The sequence below is a fragment of the Lepidochelys kempii genome, chromosome 3, assembly GCF_965140285.1.
Source record: "Lepidochelys kempii isolate rLepKem1 chromosome 3, rLepKem1.hap1, whole genome shotgun sequence".
Taxonomy (NCBI): domain Eukaryota; kingdom Metazoa; phylum Chordata; order Testudines; family Cheloniidae; genus Lepidochelys; species Lepidochelys kempii.
This window is the reverse complement of record NC_136382.1, coordinates 15,418,063-15,431,545: the sequence shown is the minus strand read 5'-3', so window position 1 is coordinate 15,431,545 and position 13,483 is coordinate 15,418,063. Positions and strand designations below refer to the sequence as shown.

Here is a 13,483-nt window from a genome sequence, read left to right as displayed (position 1 = left end):
CACCATATTCTTCATGTTACCAAGCATGATGTTCAAGGAGAGTATCCCATCTGGATATCATTACCTGTAGGATGTGCAGCTTGTATGCATCTTCTGGAGGTTAGCGCCTAATGTTAAACAAAGGAAGCTGATCAAAACCAGCTGTAAAACATTTTCATAGTTCATATTTTATACAGTGGGTATTGAATTACCTTGCACATGACTTCATGTCTGAATGAAAAACAAGGTAAATCTTTTCCTTTTATTAAAATTAGTATAATATTGATTTTGTAGTAAAACTAAGTTTAACTGTTTCCCTGCTTGGCACTAGAATTTAATGCTGCTGACATCACTATGTATTTTACATGCCACTGAGAAATAATTGTTCATTTATTGATGTAGTGTGCTACAATAAGGACATTTTAGGCACAGTCAAAATGTAAACTTTAGATTGAAATACAATTTCTTATTTAAAAGTGTGGCATTTATTAAATGCAAAAAAGAGAGACTTGCCAGCTAAATGTATAATGTCACTGACAATTAAATATATGATGTGAAATAGTTATATAAAATGATTGTAGTACTGCCCACATAGGTATTAGGTTGAGTTATGAATAAAGTTTGAGTCTCTAGTAAACACCAAAATTGCTGATTCTAGGTCAGCATTTATTAGTATGAGGGGAAAATGACCTGATACATTTCATAGAAAGCAAGGATTTGTGTATCCCCATTCTGACAGAGAAAGATGTTGTTTATGTATCCGCAGTGAGACTGCAATTGTAATTCTTCTGCTGTAAGTTGACTAGAATGATGCAGTTTCCTCCATTGGGGACCTTGCAGAGTAGTTATTACCATGGTGATTTTAAATCATTTTCTAAAATAACCTATAAAGCCATATGTATTTACAATAGTAAATATTCTTTAAAGTCCTAAGACACTAACACTCAAGATTTACCATTTAGTATCATATGCAGGAACTTCATACCTTTCTAAAGCTACAAATAACGTGACTCAAACACACATATCAAAACAGAAAGTAGCAAACATTATTCTCTGAGAAAATATTTGCAATTCAACAAGTGTTTTGAGAATGATTAGCGTTGTTGTTTGTTTTAAATGTTTTCAGCTGGTGAAAACGAAGTGTTGCTCATAAATACCACACAGGCCAAATGGCCAAGGGCACTTCTCATCTTTGGTATTCAGAACACGTCTATCCAAAGCAGTTGTATCCACTGTAAGTGCTTGGCTTTATTATTTTTCCCCGCAGCATTTTGTGAAAACAGCAAGTGAAACAAATAGTCTGGTATGTGTACACAGTTATTACTTTTATTGGAAGAGTGTGGATCAGTATAAAAATAATTTTCAAAACAGTAGAACAAGAGGAGTTTTCATTTCACCCAATTAGTAGCCTGTTCCACACAGAGAGATATCTGGTATCTTATTGACATGCTGAAAAGGCAATGAGCTGTTTTATCATTTGGAAATTAAGAAGACATTTCGTACCATACGAGTGAGATTTACAAAGTTTATCTTGCTATACTCCTTGGGACTGTATGTTTCAGCACTGATAATCAAGCTCATTAAGTGGTTGAGCTGCATGAAGTACACAATAATGCTCCTTCTAACATTCTAGCTCAAAACTTTAGTGTATATTTTCTTTTGGTCACTGATGAGGAGTATTTCAACATCGGTGCCTCTATGATGGTATGTTACTGTATTAAATTGAATTTCTGCAGAGGTGAAAAATGTGACTGCCTTGAAGCTCCAAAATGAAAGATTAATAAAACTGAGCAAATAATATTACTTATAAATACACAAATGGCAAAATTCTCATCAGATACACATTGTAGATCTTGAGTCTGAAATCCTGCCCTATAACAACTGCCACTAAAAACTGCATTTGCCAACAGTAACCTTCATTTGGTTGATGAAGGTAATAGTATTAATGTAACAGACTTCTGTAAGGCATTCAACTAAGTACTGCATAACATTTTGATTAAGAAACTAGAATATTACAAAATTAATGTGTTACCCATTAAATGGATTAAAAACTGGCTAGCTGACAGGGCTAATGCAATCCTTGGATGCATAAACTGGGGAATCTTGAGTAAAAGTAGAGTGGTTTCATACCTCTGTATTTGGCACTGATACAACAGCTGCTGAAATATTGTCTCATATTCTGGTATCCATAATTCAAGAAGGAAGCTAATAAATAGCAGAAGAGCCACGAGAATGATTAAGGGATTGGAAAATGTGCCTTATAGTGACAGACTCAGGGAGCTCAGTCTATGTATTTTAACAAAGAGAAGGTTAAAGAGTGACTTGAATTATAATCTATAAATACCTACATGGGGAATAAATATTTGATAATGCTCTTGTCAATCTAGTACACAAAGGTATAAGAGGATCCAGTGGTCAGAAGTTGAAACTAGACAAATTTGGACTGGAAATAAGGTGTCAGTTTTTTACAGTAAAGGTAATGAATCATTGGAAGAATTTGCCCAAGGTTGTGGTGGTTCTCTATCACTGGTAATTGTTAAATCAAGATTGGATGTTTTCAAAAATGTACTCTAATTCAAACAGAAATTATTTTGGGGAAGTTCTCTGGCCTATGCTATACAGAAGGTCAGACTGGATGATCACAATGGTCCCTTCTGACCTTGGTATCTATGAATCTATAAACTGTCTAATCACAGAGAAAAACTAACTGTGGTAACAATTCACAAATACTGACTTTTTAATTACCCTTTCAGTATGTTAGTGGGAGTTCTATAAAACCGTGTTTCAAAACCAAGATCTGTTCTGCAGGTTTGAGAGTAAAATTTTGCCTGAGGGTCGAACCAGACCAGAAGGGCTTAGAGATAGGGACCCTGGGGGAAGTGGTGAGCAAGCTGACTGGGGGAGGAGACTTATCAGTGCATTTGCAACTGTGTAGATCCGCTAAAAATATCGCTTCACTAATGGTGGTCACTCATCAAATACTAAAATAAATGATCACAAGAATGGAGATCTTTTTATGGTCAAAAACTGCAAGTTGTGGCTGCTGTATTTGAACTTTGCTGAATTGCAGAGGGTACCATATGAAGTCCAGAGTTGCAAAGCTTACTTGACAATTTGAAATAAGAGTAACTTGCTTGACCCAGAGCTTAATACTGCTACTTACAGTACATTATGATCATGTGAACAGAAGTGATGTGATTTAGAAAAGGAATCTGTGCTGTTTGCCAGACTCGGCTCCAAGCTAAATGCTAGGTAAGAAATTGCTGTTACTTAGCTTGCTTACTTTGTAATTGCAGGTATATTGGGGATAGTGGTAGAGCTGTTTGTTTAAGAAAGTTGAAACACTTGCATATGGCACAGCTAGGTCTATTTTAACAACCCTATAGGTGCACATACAGCAAATTATCACCCCAATAAATCCCCTTCATTTGAAGTTGAGTCCTTGCCAAACAAAATACTTAGCTGATAGAAAGCTGGTTGAGGGACAATCGATAACTCTGAATTTAACAATCAGATCAATAGAGGCTTTTTTCAAAGATGCTATGGTTATAAACTGATTAAAGATGAATTCAAATAAACAGATTAGCCCAGAATTAGTAAAGTTGGAATTGAACAAATACTTGGTGCATTCTAAAATAACTAAGATAGTTATCATGGATTAAAATTATGTTTTCAGTATATATGTATGTATAATATGAATGTTAATTTCTGATTTATGGATTTCATACATTTCTTCATATATTGAGCACGTTTCCCTTCTTCGCTGATTTCTTTGAGAGGTATTTCAATCAGATCATTTTTCTGAAATATATGTTGGCTACATTCCAGATAAATTGGTCCAAGAAATCTAGCAATGATGCCAAACGTGACCTTCAATCCAGACCTCCTTATATGCAAATAATAATATATTAAATCCAGTGAATAAATACTTTAATCTAAAAAACTAAATAAAATCCATACAGGAACTAACAAGCTATGTAGATAATATTAAGTATATCTCTTGATCCTTCACTGATGAAATCCTTATCCTCCTGTATCTCCTCTCATCCCTGCCCATCTGTGTGTCCCTTGTCAATTTTTGCTATTCTCTATTTTGAGTCTAATTATCTAATTTAGGGTCTGCTCCTTCAAGGTGCTGAGTGAATCCCACTTGATGAAGGTCAAGGGGAGTTTAAGGTTCTCGGTTCCTTATCTTAAAGTACTTGGAATCTTACGAGATTAAACACTAAGATTCTAAATTCTTCAGGGCAAGAATCTGTCATTTTAGTTGTCTTTATAGTATGCGTGTCTCTCTCATAATCTAATTCTAATAACAGAAATACCAGAAAAATTGTCTAACAGTGAGACCATTTAGGTGAGAGAAACTTGCCCATTGATTACAGTGTCTCCTTCATAATGAAATGACAACAGACTCCTTTCCCCTGGATGCTGATCAATTCTTTATTAATCAGTGATCCTGAAGAAGAACCTGTACTCTGCCTTCTACAGTGCTCTGATAAACCATCAGCATGTGAATGATGTTTCATGAAGCACATTTTGGTAGCAGATAAAATACTGTGTATTCTGCCAGATTGCCAGTCATTCAGCATGAGCATGACAAGTCACAGGTGTTTCTACACTAGGAAACTCAATACTCATTTTTCAATAACAGTACAGACAAGGCTATGCTCTAGAAGTCTCATATAGATTGAACCCCTGCTTAGAGCCAATGACACAACCTGGGTTCTGTGCTGGGCTTTGCTATTGACTCGTGGTATGAGGTCATGCAAATCACCTAGCCCCTGTGTGCCTCACATTCCCTGTCTGTAAAATGGGAATAAGGATACTTACAGCTTTGAGAGAGATGAATAAAAAGTACCATGTAAATGTTAACTATTAATTTTTATTTTTCAAGTAAATCAAATAGGACAAAGGTCTGTGACTTCCAAAGAGGCATGAACGTTAAGCTTAACATTCTTTTAAAAGTAATTTTTGAATGTAATTTTCTAGGTTGTTAAAGAAGTAAACTGAAAAAACAAATTCCATCATGTGGAACCATCTTCACCCCACTTCATTCATCACAGGGTTAGAATCTTTGATCCACACTACAGCACTCTTTTATGCAACAGGATGACTGATAGCTGTAGTAGCTTTTATCCGCTCTCTTAACCAGCCATTAGAATACGATGAGAGACATGTTTTGCCAGTCGGTTTCACATATTGCCGATGGCAGAGAAATGGTAAGACTCAGGAATCTTGGCGTCCGTTTCAGATGCTACAGAAGCGTACACTCTGGTGCACAGACTCTTTACCCCTGCCCACCCTAAAGCCTTCTGGACCTTCCAGCCTGTTCTTGTGCCATTCCCCTTTATCTGTTTCCCCTCTGTTCCTCACCCTAGCCCCTACCTCAGCAACAAGTCACAGTCCCTGTTCCACACTGCCAACCTCCCTCACGTCAGTGGTCCCTAAACTTTTGAGGGTTGCACCCTCCTTGCCCCTGTCCATGCCCCCTGGAACCTGGGTCTAAGAGGGAGGACGCGGCTCGGGGGAGGCTAAAGGGGCCGAGGCTGGGGCTGCAGCTGGGTGTAGATCTGGGGCCGAGAGTGGAGGTGGTGTTGGGGCCAGGAGTGCAGTCATGCTCAGGTGCAGGGGGGGGGGGAATGCAGACAAGGGTAAAGGGGCCACAGCTAGGAATGGGTCTGGGGCCAAGAGTGGAGCCGTGGCCAGGGGCTGAGGCTGGGGGCAGGGCCGGGAGTACAGCTGTGCCAAGGCTGGGTATGGAGCCAGGTGCAGGGATGGGAGCTGGGACCGTGGCTGGGGGTGGGGCTGGAGCACAGCTGGCCCGGGCCCCAGATGCACCCTCCTCCCTGAATGGTCCTGCGTGCCCCCGAGTTTGTGGACCTCTGCTCCACATCCTAGTCCCAGTCCTCCATCAGAGGAGTGAAGTTTTGGAATAGCCTTCCGAGGGAAGTAGTGGGGGCAAAAGATCTATCTTGCTTTAAGATTAAACTCGATAAGTTTATGGAGGAGATGGTATGATGGGATAACATGGTTTTGGTAATTAAATATTCATGGTAAATAGGCCCAATGGCCTGTGATGGGTTTTTAGATGGGGTAAGATCCAAGTTACCCGGGAAAGAATTTTCTGTAGTATCTGGCTGATGAATCTTGCCCATATGCTCAGGGTTTAGCTGATCGCCATATTTGGGGTCGGGAAGGAATTTTCCTCCAGGGCAGATTGGAAGGCCCTGGAGGTTTTTCGCCTTCCTCTGTAGCATGGGGCACGGGTCACTTGCTGGAGGATTCTCTGCTCCTTGAGGTCTTCAAACTACAATTTGAGGACTTCAATAGCACAGATATAGGTGTGAGGTCTTTTTTAGGAGTGGTGGGTGAAATTCTGTGGCCTGCATTGTGCAGGAGGTCAGACTAGATGATCATAATGGTCCCTTCTGACCTAAATATCTATGAATCTATGAATCATCATCGGTCCAGTCCCCTATCTCGCTCCTCTCCCAGCTGCTCATTCCAATCTCCCTGTCCATCTCCTCCTGAACCCTTGTGTCACAGTTCAGGGCAACTGCCCGTGTATTCCCCTTCTGTGGTGCAGCAAGGGCACCCTCTCATAGGCTTCCAACTTCCTAGCCATCACTTTTCTTGGGTGGTTACCCGCATCCTGACTGGGGTATTTCTAGCCTGCACAGTTCCCTGGCTACACTGTGAATTCCCCAGTAAAGACAGACTGCCTAAGCAGGACTGCTTTGCCTTCTCTTCAGAAACTAAACAGTGTAATTGGTGCTGTCAAGTTCCTATGCAGCTCTTCTCTAGGCAAGTGCATGTATTCTCAAGGTGAAAGCATTACAGAGAAAAAATATTAAAAACAATAAAAGAACCTCCACACATGCTAATAAGCTTTCCAGAAATCACCCCTGACTCCAGCAGGGCTTTGGCTGGTGAACAGTCCTTCGCACAAAAGCACTGCCCTGAACCTGAAAGTCACTCTTTTATCAAATTTGGGCCCCTGGTCTGGTCCTTATGTAACGGGATCATCAGACAATGGCTTTCTCCTCAGGGCCTAGTTTCAAAAGGATGGGTCTACAGGTGAGACATGGCCTACCCCTCCTTCCGAGTATTTCCTAGGAAAACTTTGTTTGTCTTGCACATTGTTTCAAAGAGTCCTTTGATGCTTGTAATACTTCCCAAGTTTTACATTAGTCAGGTGTCCTTCTTAGAAACATTACGTACAATTCCACAATAATATATAAACATTTACATTTTTAATACAATGAACTCCTAGGATACTTAAACTCAATTCAATAAGGGTTAGTCCAGGATATTGCAGGAAATTGCCATATCTGTCACATCTTGTCCCAGTCTTCCCCTCATGGCTCCTCATCCTTCTGCATTCCAATTAGGTGGCTTCCTTATTCTCCTCCGTGCTGCTTGGGTGCCAGCAAGAGGAGCACTGAGAGCATAGGAAAGTCAGTCTCCCTGCTCTCTGGTTCTGTGCCCAACATTCCAACAGCTCCTGGCTTCCGAGAGAAGCAATTGCAGGGGAAGAGCTGCTCGTGTCCTGCAGCCATGGGCTGACACATGCTCAGTCACAAATGGAATCTGTGGAGAATTTGGCTGCTAAACTCATAACAAGTCTCTAATGAGCACACACAAACTGTAATATTCCAGAAGCTTGTAATTTAGCCAAATTTTGGCAGATTTCCTCTTGGATGACAAAACCCTCTAAATCAGGGGCTGCCTAAATCAAATACCTCCTGGAAAGCATGGAGTTTCTTGAGTTTCTCAACAAAACAATTGTAAGAATTTTTTTACTACAGGTAAATAACAAATCTCCTCCCCTCTCTCCCCCCGAACTTGTCCTGAGAAATGGCTTGACAATTTTTGCTGAAATTTGGAAAATGTCATCCCAAACATATACAGTTTGTCAAAATATAAGGTCCCCAAAACCCTAATTGTTGGCATCCCTAACTATGTCACCCCCAATTTTAGGTCATGGTAGACAATCCCATCTGGGCTGTTAATACAAAAGGATCCTCTAGTGAAATGATTATTTTAATATGATCTATTGCTAGAGGTGATAGAGACTCAGAGGAAAACCTCACCTGGAATACTGTGTGCAGTTCTGGTCTCCCATGTTTAGGAAGGATGAATTCAAACTGGAACAGGTACAGAGAAGGGCTACTAAGATGATCTGAGGAATGGAAAACTTGTCTTATGAAAGGAGACTCAAGGAGCTTGGCTTGTTTAGCCTAACTAAAAGAAGGTTGAGGGGAGATATGATTGCTCTCTATAAATATATCAGAGGGATAAATACCGGAGAGGGAGAGGAATTATTTAAGCTCAGTACCACTGTGGACACAAGAACAAATGGATATAAACTGGTCATTGGGAAGTTTAGACTTGAAATTAGACAAAGGTTTCTAACCATCAGAGGAGTGAAGTTTTGGAATAGCCTTCCAAGGGAAGCAGTGGGGGCAAAAGACCTATCTGGCTTTAAGATTAAACTCGATAAGTTTATGGAGGAGATGGCATGATGGGATAACATGATTTTGGCAATTAATTAATCTTCAAATATTCATGGTAAATATGCTTAATGGCCTGTGATGGGAGGTTAGATGGGGTGGGATTTGAGTTACTACAGAGAATTCTTTCCTGGGTATCTGGCTGGTGAATCTTGCCCATATGCTCAGGGTTCAGCTGATCACCATATTTGGGGTCGGGAAGGAATTTTCCTCCAGGGCAAATTGGAAGAGGCCCTGGGGGTTTTTCGCCTTCCTCTGTAGCATGGGGCATGGGTCACTTGCTGGAGGATTCTCTGCACCTTGAAGTCTTTAAACCACGATTTGAGGACTTCAATAGCTTAGACATAGGTGAGAGGTTTTTCGCAGGAGTGGGTGGGTGAGATTCTGTGGCCTGCGTTGTGCGGGTCAGACTAGATGATCATAATGGTCCCATCTGACCTTAATATCTATGAAAACAAGGGTTCAAAAGCCAAAGGTGGGAAAGGTCACAAAAAAGACTTTGAGAAAACTTCTCCATTTCATGTTAGTGGAGACAGGGATTGGGGAGCCCATGTGCACTACTAGTGTTGAGAGCAACATTGCAGAGCATATAATTGATCACTGAAAGTGCTGCAGGAGTTAATGGGGGAGGACATCAAGTGTGATTAGACATGTGTGCCCCACTCAGGTAGCAACATACATTCCATTGTTCATTTCCTACTATCCTTGGCTCTTTAAGCACTTCACCTAGGGCAGTTTATGGCAAGCTGGGAGTAAATTTACCCTGCACTAGCCTGTTGCATACTAAATGTCCATGTGGACCCTGTGGCTGAGCAGCAAAAGTTCCCTACTGTGCTTTAGTCTACTCTTGTTTCAAAGCAGGGTAGATTAAAGTGCACTAAGAAACTTTTAGTGCCTGGCAACAGGGTCCACACGGACATTTAGGCTTGGCCTACACTAGCAGCTTATGTTGGTATAACTACGCTGCTCAGGGGTGTGGAAAATCTAGACCATTGAGCGACATAGTTACATTGACCTAACCCCCTGTGTAGACAGCACTGTATTCACAGAAGGGCTTCTCCTGTCAACATAGCCACTGCATCTGTGGGAGGTGGAGTACCTATGCTGACGAGTGAAGCTGTCCTGCCTGTGTAGTTAGTGTCGTCACTAAGCGCTATATTGGTGGATCTGTGCTGTTGCCTCGCCGTAAGTGTAGACAAGCCCTTAGTGCAGAGTAGAGTTAAACCCCAGATTGTTGCGAACTAAATGTTCTTGTGAGAAGTCCATGGAGAGTATCAGTGTGATGGGTGTTTGTGTTGTGGGCTAAATAGATCATAGGCAATACTGCTCATATCTATATCTAAATAATTGTGATACGATGGTTGTATACTTGTCTCTAAACTTACTTGCTTGTTTTCTTTCCCCTACGAGCATTCATCTCTCTGACAGTCTGCTCCCTCTATTTGTAGAATGTGAACTCTTTGGACAATGAAGTATGCTGTCTTTTGTGTTTGTACAGCACCTAACACTTTACATGTGTACAACTGAAAACAAATATTATGAAACAAACTTCTACTGATCTCTTTATAAGAATAACAACATATCAGTAGTCATCTCATTCTTTGCATACACAGTTTCCCAACAGGCTTGCATTTAGCTTTATATCCCTTCTCTTTCACAGGCAGTGAAGGCTTTTCTTTATAGAAAAATAGGAAAAAATTGCAGATTGAAAGTAGTAAATCGAGAGGAGAATCCGCAAGGTCCCAGAACTAAAGAACAATCTCCAGACCAGTATTCTGTAAGGGTCTGAAAGAGTCTAAGGTGAAGATGTATAGAAACGTGGACCTGTGGGTATAATTTGCTTACTGCATGTATAAAACCGTTTGCTGGATTGTTGTTTTCTTCAATCTACCTAATTAAGAGGTAAAGAGATTTATCTGTTGGCATCCATTTGTATGTGGCACTCTGCATATTCATTTATTGAAAATCTCAAAATGTAGTGAATGTTTCTGAAAAATCAGAACAGCACAACTCTATGCTCTTTAGTTTGTCCCTGACATAAATGGGCCAAAAGTGGAATATGTAATCCAAAACAGGTCATTTTTCAAAGTGCCATGTTTCACACAGCAGTTTAATTCGGCTGATAATGAGTTGTTAAGCAAGTATAAGGACCACATGCTGGTTATTACACATAAAACATACAGTAACTAGCAGTTTCTTTAAAACGCTGGTCAGACCTTATAAATGCTACAGGTGCAAAACAGCATGCCTCTGTACCAGCTCACATAGGAGAAAAAGGCAATGTAGAATTCCATCCTCAGTGTAACAGAACAATTTTGAGCAGCACCCTGCCATTGAGGCCTTTGCAGTGCTGTAAGAGGGAGACTGAATGCATTGTGCTCATCAGAGGTACAAATCTGAATTAATACAGTTATTGTTTGCCCGTAAATTAGCAGGCAGAGAAGACTGTGATGCACAGGTTTCACTGCATCTACTGCGTCTAATATTTACAAACAGAACTTTTGACTCTTTTCCTTCTCACTTTTGTGAGGTTCATTTGAAAGGAAGAGCTACTCACTTCCAGTATAACTTAGTTCTTTTATAAAGCGCTTGATACTCTTCTCATATCCAGAAGCGCTGTCACTTCTAAAACCTATTATGAAATATGGTCAGTTTTTTGTTTGTTTTTTGTTTTTGTTTTTCCTTCAGTGCTTTTTTTCCTCAGAGGAAATGCTCTATCCTGTTTCTTCTCTGGCCTCTCTGGTCACACCTTCAATATCTCTTTTAGTGGATCCTTCGCCCCACCTTTCACTTTCTGTGGGCATCCCACAAAGCTCTGTTCTTAGCCCATTCCTCTTCTCCCTTGGTGATCCATTCCCTGGGTGTCTTCATCAGCTCACACAACCTCAACTACCATCTCTATTCCTGTGACTCCTATACACGTCTCCACTCCTGACCTGTTTCTCTCTGGCCATTGCTGCATTTGTGCCACTCTCTGACATCTCCTTATGGATGTCTTCCCATCAACTTAAGCTCAACAAGGTCAAAACCAAGATCCTCATCTTTCTTCCCTTCTCTGTCAGCACTGGATGATACCACCATTCTCCCAGCTACTCAGGCCCTTAATCTGCATGGTTTTGGTTGGCCCCTTCTCTAGACTTTTTTTCTAGGCTATGCCCAAATATTGCCAATATTTCCTACATAACACTTCAGAGACAGTCTGTCCTGCTGCCAAAATTCTCATCCAGGCTCCTATCTTGACTCATGGAACTTTTTTGTCCTTGACCGTCTAAGGTGGGTTTGCACTCTTCTACGGGACCATTTATGGAGCAAGATGCTACTCAATATGAGTAGGTGTATCAGAATTGAACACATTGGCTGTTAAATAATTGCCTTTATTTTTAGTAAGTACAACAAGACAGTGAAAATTGCAATGATATCTTAAATTTTTCATTTCCTGACTTTTGTGGCTTTATATTTGCAGACTTAATATTGTGTTAACTTAACTTTTTGCATTTAACTTTCTAATTCTAAAGAAAATGATGAAATAGATAAAAATGAAAATTTGGAAGAAACATTTTAAAGTGTATGAATGAAGCCTTTAGTTTAGTCACTAGTAACATACTAAATTTAACATTTTTTCAAACTTATCTGATGACTCCTTACTGAGGACTAGAGATAAACAAGGTTAGAATTTCACTATCAAACATTTGAGTCAGTATATCAAACATTCTTAAATTTATTTTTAAAATGCGAAAAGTGTTTTTCTTTCCATCTGGAATAACTTGAAAACTGCTGAGTGAATTTTCCTTAACTTCTCAAAACCAAATCCATCTTTTGAGTTAAAGCAGGCATACAATATTACAATATAATTTTTTCAGAAAGTTATAAGCAAGTGAAAACAGGATTTATAATGAAAGTTACTTAAAAACTTCTCTACAGCATTCACAGTAATCTATTTAAAAAAGTAAGCAAACTATTCTAGAATTGGTTGCTATATACACATAAAGCAAATGTTTCTAGTAATTCTCTGGCAAGGGCATCTAAACTAAATTGCCATATGAACCCAGTCAAATATTGGTTTTGTTGTTGTTGTGTTGTTTTCTTGTTTAAACCATGGGTTTGGGATGATTGTGAACGTTTCATGTTTTACTAACCAATGTTACAGATTATATTGCGTAAACATTTTTGTAAAATTGTAAGGCGTGTAAAACACTTTTGAGATCGAATATCTGTGCTTGTAAGAAAAGAAAGTAGCTATACTAGAAAGTTGAAGAACTATATTTATCCAAGGTGAGGTACAAGTGCAGTTGGCTAAAATATGAAATTTTCCCCACAGCCTCACCAGTGACCTCAACCTTGGCTTGGATTTTAGAGATAATTAAAGCTGTACTAGTCTTTTCCTGAGCCAGTCTGCCAATGATGTCAAATTGCAGTGAATTATGTATGGGGAGGGGGTTTGTGATGTGGATGGCAGCTAAACATCAGAAACTGATTTAGTTTAGTACTTCAGATTAGATTAGAGTTGTGGGCCCAGAGGTGAATGTGAAGTGTGCTAGTAAGAGTGGCCTTAATCTTTCTCATAGTTTGAACCGCTAGTGGTGCAAGAGGTTAGAACATTGTTGAGAATAGATGCTGAAGTAGAAGATCATAAAAATAGTTTGAAATATGAGTATTTTGTTTGAATACCTTCCCATTAAAGTAAACACAAGTTTGCCTCTCTCTCTTCAGAGAAACAGTCTAAACTGTATAAAACATCACAAGCCTTGCTTAGATCGGTTAAGTACATGCACCTGGTATTAGCATAATTTCATTAAAATGAGGGAATGTAATTAAAATATAGAGCAGCTTTTCAACAGTTTGTGACACCAGAAGTACAAAAATTGTTCTTGGAGTAAAACAAAATACATTTTCACCAGAAATAACAGCCACGTGCAGTAATTATACCAAGATTACCTATATCAAATGGGAATCTTGGGTCCCATTTCAGCAAAGCACTTCAGCATGTGCTT

At 39.7% G+C, this 13,483-nt stretch overlaps 1 protein-coding gene across 22 annotated transcripts in view; it reads left to right on the top strand.

Moving 5' to 3' along the window:
- SUPT3H (SPT3 homolog, SAGA and STAGA complex component) overlaps nucleotides 1-13,483 on the top strand; it is a 470,436-nt gene that overhangs the window by 284,697 nt on the left and 172,256 nt on the right. Inside the window, exon 1 of one of the 22 annotated variants that reach the window (XM_073335784.2) lies at nucleotides 1,053-1,213. The exons of the other annotated variants lie outside the window; for them this stretch is intronic. The gene's annotated coding sequence lies outside the window, so the exon portion shown is untranslated. Of the gene's footprint in view, nucleotides 1-1,052; nucleotides 1,214-13,483 lie in introns of those variants that run through there. 22 annotated transcript variants of the gene reach the window in all.